Source organism: Condylura cristata, unplaced genomic scaffold, assembly GCF_000260355.1.
Source record: "Condylura cristata isolate star-nosed mole 26May11 unplaced genomic scaffold, ConCri1.0 scaffold00032, whole genome shotgun sequence".
NCBI classification, from domain to species: domain Eukaryota; kingdom Metazoa; phylum Chordata; class Mammalia; order Eulipotyphla; family Talpidae; genus Condylura; species Condylura cristata.
This window is the reverse complement of record NW_004567133.1, coordinates 19,734,293-19,741,058: the sequence shown is the minus strand read 5'-3', so window position 1 is coordinate 19,741,058 and position 6,766 is coordinate 19,734,293. Positions and strand designations below refer to the sequence as shown.

Genomic DNA, 6,766 nt, shown 5'->3' with positions numbered 1-6,766 from the left:
CCGAGCCCGGGCGGGGGCGGGAGGAAGGCCGCGTGGGGCGCGCGGGCTGGGGACCGCGCCGAGGTGGCCGCAGACTGGACTGGGACCACGACACGCGGCCCCTTGCTAGCCCCGGTGGCCTAATGGATAAGGCATTGGCCTCCTAAGCCAGGGATTGTGGGTTCGAGTCCCACCCGGGGTACAGGGGTTGCGTTTTAGACTTGGGGGGAGGGCTAGTTTCGTGGTGGCCCCCGCTACGGCGAGAAGGCACCTCATAGCGTCCGAGGCTGTTTTCCGTCGAGGGCTTCGCCTTTTCAAATCTCAGGTCTCAGGAAAACGCCTGGACCCGCATCCCGCGCGCGGCTCCACCCCACATGTGAAGGGTGTTAGTACCCGCACGTTTTCCAGGCGTGTTGATTGGGTCGTGGTCTCATGTGTTTTGTCAAAGTCCTTGCCTTTTATAAGGAGGCACAACTGTTTCAAGATCAAATTATTTGACATTTGACCTGATTTAAAATAATGGGGGCCAGGAGAGCTGGTAATACCTGAGTGTGCGCCTGGCTTCGCTGGCCTCAGCACACACTGAGGTTCTGTGGGTGCGTTCCTCTCCTCCGCGGGGTACATGCTTCGGATAGACGCATGCAGGAAACGCCGCTGCGCCTTGAAGGAGATGGTCTTGTTTCTCAAATACAGTTTAATAAACTGGGGAAATTATTGGGCTGATTGGAGGGGTGGCCCTGAGTGGGTCCCATGAAGGGACATCTCTCATGCTTCTCTCTACTTTGGGACACCTTGAAATAGTTCATGATCAGCTTTCTGTTTGGTCCATGCAATACAAGTCTTCATCCTCGAGGTGAGGGTCTGCAGGTACAAGATGTGGCACAGAGAGCCCTCCCGCCCCTGCAGCTTGGGGCTCCTCCTTGCAGAACATCTGGGACCCCGCCAGCTTCACTGAAACTGGGCCATGTCCGCAGTGTCTGCAGAGAATTCAGCCACGGAACTATTCAAAGATGCTGCTTCCCTCACCATTTTTGTCTCCCAATTTCTGGAAAAGTAAAGAAGATTCCCTTCCATAATGGGTGAGCCTTGCCCAATCCGTTGGTCTTGAGAGCCGAGACCAAAGGTCCCCAGGAGGAAGGGATTTGGCCTCAGACCGCTTTCTGACCCAAACTGTCCACTCTCCTGGGAATGCCCAGCTGTGCGGCAGAATCTGCGTTCTAGTCCTCTCAGCCGTGTAGGCCCATTCCTTGACATCGCTCCCAGTGCACATGTTGTTTCCTAGAGAACTCTGATGCCCCAGCCCTGCACCAAGGGGGGCCAGCTGCTCTCTCAGCACTAGGATCTCAGCTCCCTGGAGAGGAGCTGGAAGGAACCCGGCCTGAGCAGAGGTGCAGGAAGGGGTGGGGCAGGCCACCCATCCTAAGACTCTGGCCAGGAGCTGGCCACCTGAGGTTGACCCACCCCAGCCCTGGAAAGGAGCCCAGCTTTCCCTCCTGGCTTCCTCCTCTCTGGGCCACACCACAGCTCTCCTTGCCGGGAGTATGCCCAAAACCCCAATTTCTTACCATTTGAGGACAGGGAGCAGCCGATGAGGGTACCACGTCCTTATCCCTCCTCTCCCCCAGCCGGCCAGTCCTTTGGAGGAGAGGGGGCCGGTGCACCTAAGCGGATCGTGCTGTCCGTCGTCTGGGTGGGACAGGCAGGCCAAAAGTACTGATTTGATAGGACAAACAGGAGACAGTGAACAGCTCCTCCCTGGGGGAGGAATCACCAACTCTGATCGGTTGCAAGGCGTGGTGACAAAAGTCCTCGCCCAACGTGGGGCTCGAACCGACGACCCTGAGATTAAGAGTCTCATACTGTACCGACTGAGCTAGCCGGGCGCCGCGCCTCGGCGGTCCGGCGGGCCTCATGAGTCCTGCAGATGGTCCGCGGTGGGCGGAGGCGGGTCGGGATCCCTCGCACCCGGGCTAGCGCCAGGGCGGCGCTCAAGGTGCTCTCGGCGAGGAACGGCCGGGCTCTGCCTGCGTGTGCACCGCGCTCCGCGGCCCTCGGGGGCTGGAAAGTCGGGCCCACGGCCGGGAGGGGGTCACAGGTGACCGCGGGGCCTCGGCGGGGTCTGCGCTCAGCACTGAGCGCCCATTCCGGTCGCGCCGACCTCCGGCCTCACACGCCGTCCTCTCCGGCGTCGAGGAGCAGAGCGGCGGCGTCAGGGCTCCGCCGTCGGGGCGCCCGCTGGCCACGCGGATGCGGGGCCCTTGGCCCCGGGGGCCGCCGACCCCCGCCCAGAACGCCCGCCTTGGGGTCCCCCAAGCGGAGCTCAGATCTCCGCTGAGCGGGAGCGCGCCGCGGGGAGGGCGGGACCCCTATCCGGAGGCCCGAGGGCGCGGGCGGCAGCGCCCCCCGCAGGGTCCTCGCGCGGGCCCCACGGAGCGTGAGGTTCCTGGGCGTCTAGCGTAGCGATCCCCCGCCGCGGTCCTGCGCCGTCGCCGGCCCCCCCCTGCGTCCCCCCGCCGCGGCCCAGGCTCCTGGGGCCAACGTCAGCGCCTTTCTGCCAGGCTGGCTCGTTGGTCTAGGGGTATGATTCTCGCTTTGGGTGCGAGAGGTCCCGGGTTCAAATCCCGGACGAGCCCAGAGCTTTTGAAGGCCCAGGCGTTCCCTGGGGACCTGGCGGCAGGGGGCCGCCCCCAGTACCTAAGTCGATGCTTGAGCCCCGGGCTACAGGGTGTGGGGAGGGGGCCGAGAGGACCCCCTTTTTTATTCTTGGGGGGCGGGGAGGTCATCCCTTTCCATTGCCGAAGGACCCACTTTCCTGGGAGCTTCCAGCTGGAGAGGGGCCGCTGAAGACCGGTCCCCAGCCACCGGAAGGCAGGAAGGGCGGCCAGACAGGATGGAGCCTGTGCCTCAGTGTTGGGGCCACAAAGGGCTTGGGGTCCCACAGGCTTCCAGAAGCTGTTCTGAGAGGAGGGAATCTCATGTCCAGGCTGGAAGATCTGGGCGTTTTCACAGGGTTGCGGTTCACTTAGGTCTGGTGAATTCGACCACCTGGTGGCTGTCACTGTAAAGGTGTTACTCAGTTCCAAAGAGGAGGGGTGCCCCCCCAAGGGCCACAGAGGCGGCTCCGTGAAAATGAAGGGGAATCTGGGCGGGAGTCTTCATTGTGGTTTCCGGAGGGTGATGGAGGAGAAGTGGGGGACCGGCCTCTCCAGGCCGCTTTCAACGGCTCTGGTCCGTGCAGGTGCTGTCGCTGGCACCCAGGCTGTCGCTGGCAGGAGGCTGGGCCAGGTGAGAGGGAGAGGCGGCTCTGCCCTGTCAGCACGTCACAGGTCGCCTCAGAGGCTGCAGGGAAGGCTTGGGGAACACTGTCTTCACGGGCGTTTCCGGACCCCATTCCACAGCCCAGGGGGCAAGGGGCTTTCCCTGCAGGGGCCCGGAGACCCAGCCGGCGGCGGCGGGACGGTCGCAGCTCCACCTACTTGGGCCAGGGAGTGAGTCTTGGACTCTGGGGGAAGCCCCCCCAGGGTGTGGCGGGCGTGGGGGGTGCAGTCGGGAGCGCGGGAGTGTGCAAGTCTGTTCCCAGCTCTTGTCGGGACCCAGGTCCTCGCAGTGGTGGGAGGGGGGCTTTCACCATCCCATGGTCTGTTTTCCACCTGGGGAAGGGAAAGTGGCCCACCGGACACCCGCAAACCAGATGCGTGTGGCAAGGCTGCCTCATTCCTCTCCTGCCCGCGGGGCCTGAGTCCAGCTCTTCCGATCGGGAGCGGAGGGGGAGCCGGACAAGCTCACCCGGCGGACAGAGACGGCGCCTTCATCGACGGCCGCAGGGCCTTTCGGCAGCGGCTCGTTGGTCTAGGGGTATGATTCTCGCTTAGGGTGCGAGAGGTCCCGGGTTCAAATCCCGGACGAGCCCCTTTTAAGCTAGTCTCGGTGTTTCCGGGAGCCCTGGAATCCCCGTTTCCCATCATGTTTTCTACTCTGGAACAAGCCCGCCCAGATCCACCTCGTGATCCCCGCAGTGGGCTGCTCGGGCCTGAGAGGCCTGGCCGGTTGAGGGGTCATTGCCATCTGAGGGTCCTACCTCCCACGCCAGCCCCAGTAAAATTTGAATTTTTCACGGTGGCGGGGCCTCTGACCCCGCAGGCTGGAGCAACGCGGTAGGCGCGCCTTCTTCTCCCGGGAGGCGTACTCCAGTCTCTTGCCCAGCGAGGGGGCGGAGGGCTGACCGGTCCAGCGCCAGGCGGGACGCAGCGCCCCCCAGCGGCTGGAGGGACGGGGGCTGAGGCCCTCGGGTTCGCGTGGCCGGGTGCTTGGTGTCGGGAACTGGGACGGGAACCCAAAAGATCGCCCAACGTGGGGCTCGAACCCACGACCCTGAGATTAAGAGTCTCATGCTCTACCGACTGAGCTAGCCGGGCAGGTGCCGGGCGGCTGGGGATCCCCTTGCTGTCATCGAACAAAATGTCCAGGTGGCTCAGGTCCGAGCTGCAGCGGGGTGCGAGTCCGCCGGCCAGTGCGGGGTGAGGCCCAGGCGCGGCGGAGAATTCGCCGGGCCTGCGGGTTCAGGGAGCCCCAGCAGAGGCCAGCAAGTGTCGCCCTGACGGCGGGCTGGTACTGTGAGCCAAGGGTTTTATTTGAAGATATTAAAAGAGATTTAAAAAGTGATATCAAATGTATCAGAGCGCAGCGATGCGCCACGTGCTTTACTGGAGAAAGGTGGAGGGAAAGGTCTGGCGGGCGCCTCCCTCCCGCCGCGTCCCCAGCTCCAGGGCGGCGCCGGGTGCTTGCTGCTGTCAAACCCCAGCCTCGCGATTTCAGCCAGAACCTGGGGGTGCGCTGCAGGCAGTTGGGGGCCCGGGTTTGCGCGCTCCATTCGTGCCTCTAACTTCCCGACGGGGCAGCCTCGGGTCGCCCGGCTAGCTCAGTCGGTAGAGCATGAGACTCTTAATCTCAGGGTCGTGGGTTCGAGCCCCACGTTGGGCGCTGCTTTTGTGCCTGAGGGAGACTTTGCAGGTTCCCAGTCGGGGCTGTCAGAACTGCCGGCCCTTCAGCCAACACAGACCCCCCAGGCGGCTTAGGCAGCATCGGGCCCAGTACGCCCCCGTTGGAACTGGGCCCTGAGAGCACTTGCTTATTAACATTTTTGGGTGCTCACTCTCTGCATGGGACCTCCGCTCTCTGGGAACCTCCCCGGCAGCTGAGTGACCTCGGGTCATCAGGCCCTTGCCTCCCCTCCCCAGCTAGCGGGCTCTTTATCGTGAGTCGCTAGACTCCTGCTGGTGGAAGTGAGCTTCCCGCTGCCCAGAGAGGGAGGTGTGTGACAGAGGGGCGTGCAGTCCCTGCCCCAGTTCCCGAGGACCTCAAGCGGAGCTCTGCCCCCTCCCGGGTGGGAGCAGGGGTTGGCGAAGACCACCTTCAGGATGCCCGCCTGCCAGCAGGGCCTTCCCCCAGCGCCGGCCTGCCTGAGCTCGCAGCGCATGGCCGGTCCCAAGTGGCGGGCGGCTGGGGACTCTCCCAGCTTCGGGGCCTGTGCCTGCCGGCGGACTCGGGGGGCTGGAAGAGAAGGCCGGCGGGAGCCAGAGACCGCAGGAGACCCCTTCCGCCGCCTGGCGAGCTCAGCCGCGAGGGCCCCCTTGTCGTTCCCGTCCTGGCGCCACGAGACCGGGGCTCCTGCTTTTGCTCCCCCTGCGGTCTCCACCCGCCGATAACCCAGCTGTCAGCGAGTCATAAGGACATGTGGGAGGGTAGCCCCTGTGGCTCGTTGGTCTAGGGGTATGATTCTCGCTTAGGGTGCGAGAGGTCCCGGGTTCAAATCCCGGACGAGCCCGTGGTCTTTTACAGAAACACTTTGCGGGCCGGGTCCCCGCGCTGCCGGCTGAGGTGCCCACCGGTGCTCCCAGTTTTGTCCAGGGAGAGGAGGCCCCCCGCAGTCGGCAGGGGCCAGCCCTCAGTTCCCGCCAGAAAGGGGCGAGGTACCTTCGGGGTTCAAGTCCAGCATTGCTGCTTGTGACTCACCCACTACTTGCGCGGTGGAGGCCCAGAGCTAAGGCTGGAGCTTGGGGCCGCCCTCCAGGCCCTTTCTGCCTTTTTCCTCCTGCTCCCCCCACCTCTCCCCTTTCCTTCCCTCCCTTCCCCTTAGTCCCTTTGTTTCTGCACACCCCTGTTACTGCCCCCCACCCCAAGTCCCTCTGCGGCATGGCAAAGTGTTCGTAGTGGGGGGGAGGGAGGACGCGCTGGGGGTCCGCGCTGGCAGGACGCGGGGCCAGCGCCCGACTGAGCGTCAGCTGTGCTCAGCCCCTTTCAGCCAGGGCGGGGATGGGGTTTGGTGTGGGCCCTGAAGTGATTATTAATCCAGAGGGCTGCTGCGGTGAGGGCCCTCACCAGGTCCAGCGGGCCACCTGCTGGCCGCGGGGCAGACCGTCCAGCTAAATTGGGGGCAGGGAAGGCTGGTGTGGCACGTCTGGCCAAAAGTTCATCTTAAAAATATTTAGCGATTGGTTTTAAGATTGTTTTGTTAACAGCTTTAAGAAGATTGAAAAGAAGAACACTCGGGGGATACTCGAGGTTTCCAGTAACACTAATGGTGGAGTTGCGGGGACTCTTGCTACACCCACGGGAAATATTGGACCTTAAAAACTACCTTTTCTAATATACGGAGAACTGACGAAACTCAACAAAAATAAACAACCCCATCAAAAAATGGGCAGAACTAAAAAGACACTTCTCCAAAGAGGAAATGCAGATGGCCAACAGGCATATGAAAAAATGTTCAACATCACTCGTAATAAGG

At 63.0% G+C, this 6,766-nt stretch overlaps 7 non-coding genes across 7 annotated transcripts; 5 read left to right on the top strand and 2 right to left on the bottom strand.

Moving 5' to 3' along the window:
* The first annotated feature begins 108 nt into the window (after positions 1-108).
* On the top strand, positions 109-181 carry TRNAR-CCU. The gene has a single exon. It is a non-coding gene; the product is annotated as a tRNA-Arg (tRNA).
* Positions 182-1,789: 1,608 nt separating this feature from the next.
* On the bottom strand, positions 1,790-1,862 carry TRNAK-CUU. The gene has a single exon. It is a non-coding gene; the product is annotated as a tRNA-Lys (tRNA).
* A 678-nt stretch (positions 1,863-2,540) lies between these two features.
* TRNAP-UGG lies at positions 2,541-2,612 on the top strand. The gene has a single exon. It is a non-coding gene; the product is annotated as a tRNA-Pro (tRNA).
* Positions 2,613-3,817: 1,205 nt separating this feature from the next.
* On the top strand, positions 3,818-3,889 carry TRNAP-AGG. The gene has a single exon. It is a non-coding gene; the product is annotated as a tRNA-Pro (tRNA).
* A 432-nt stretch (positions 3,890-4,321) lies between these two features.
* On the bottom strand, positions 4,322-4,394 carry TRNAK-CUU. Its single transcript has one exon. It is a non-coding gene; the product is annotated as a tRNA-Lys (tRNA).
* Positions 4,395-4,886: 492 nt separating this feature from the next.
* Positions 4,887-4,959, top strand: TRNAK-CUU. Its single transcript has one exon. It is a non-coding gene; the product is annotated as a tRNA-Lys (tRNA).
* Positions 4,960-5,731: 772 nt separating this feature from the next.
* Positions 5,732-5,803, top strand: TRNAP-AGG. Its single transcript has one exon. It is a non-coding gene; the product is annotated as a tRNA-Pro (tRNA).
* The last annotated feature ends 963 nt before the right edge of the window (positions 5,804-6,766 follow it).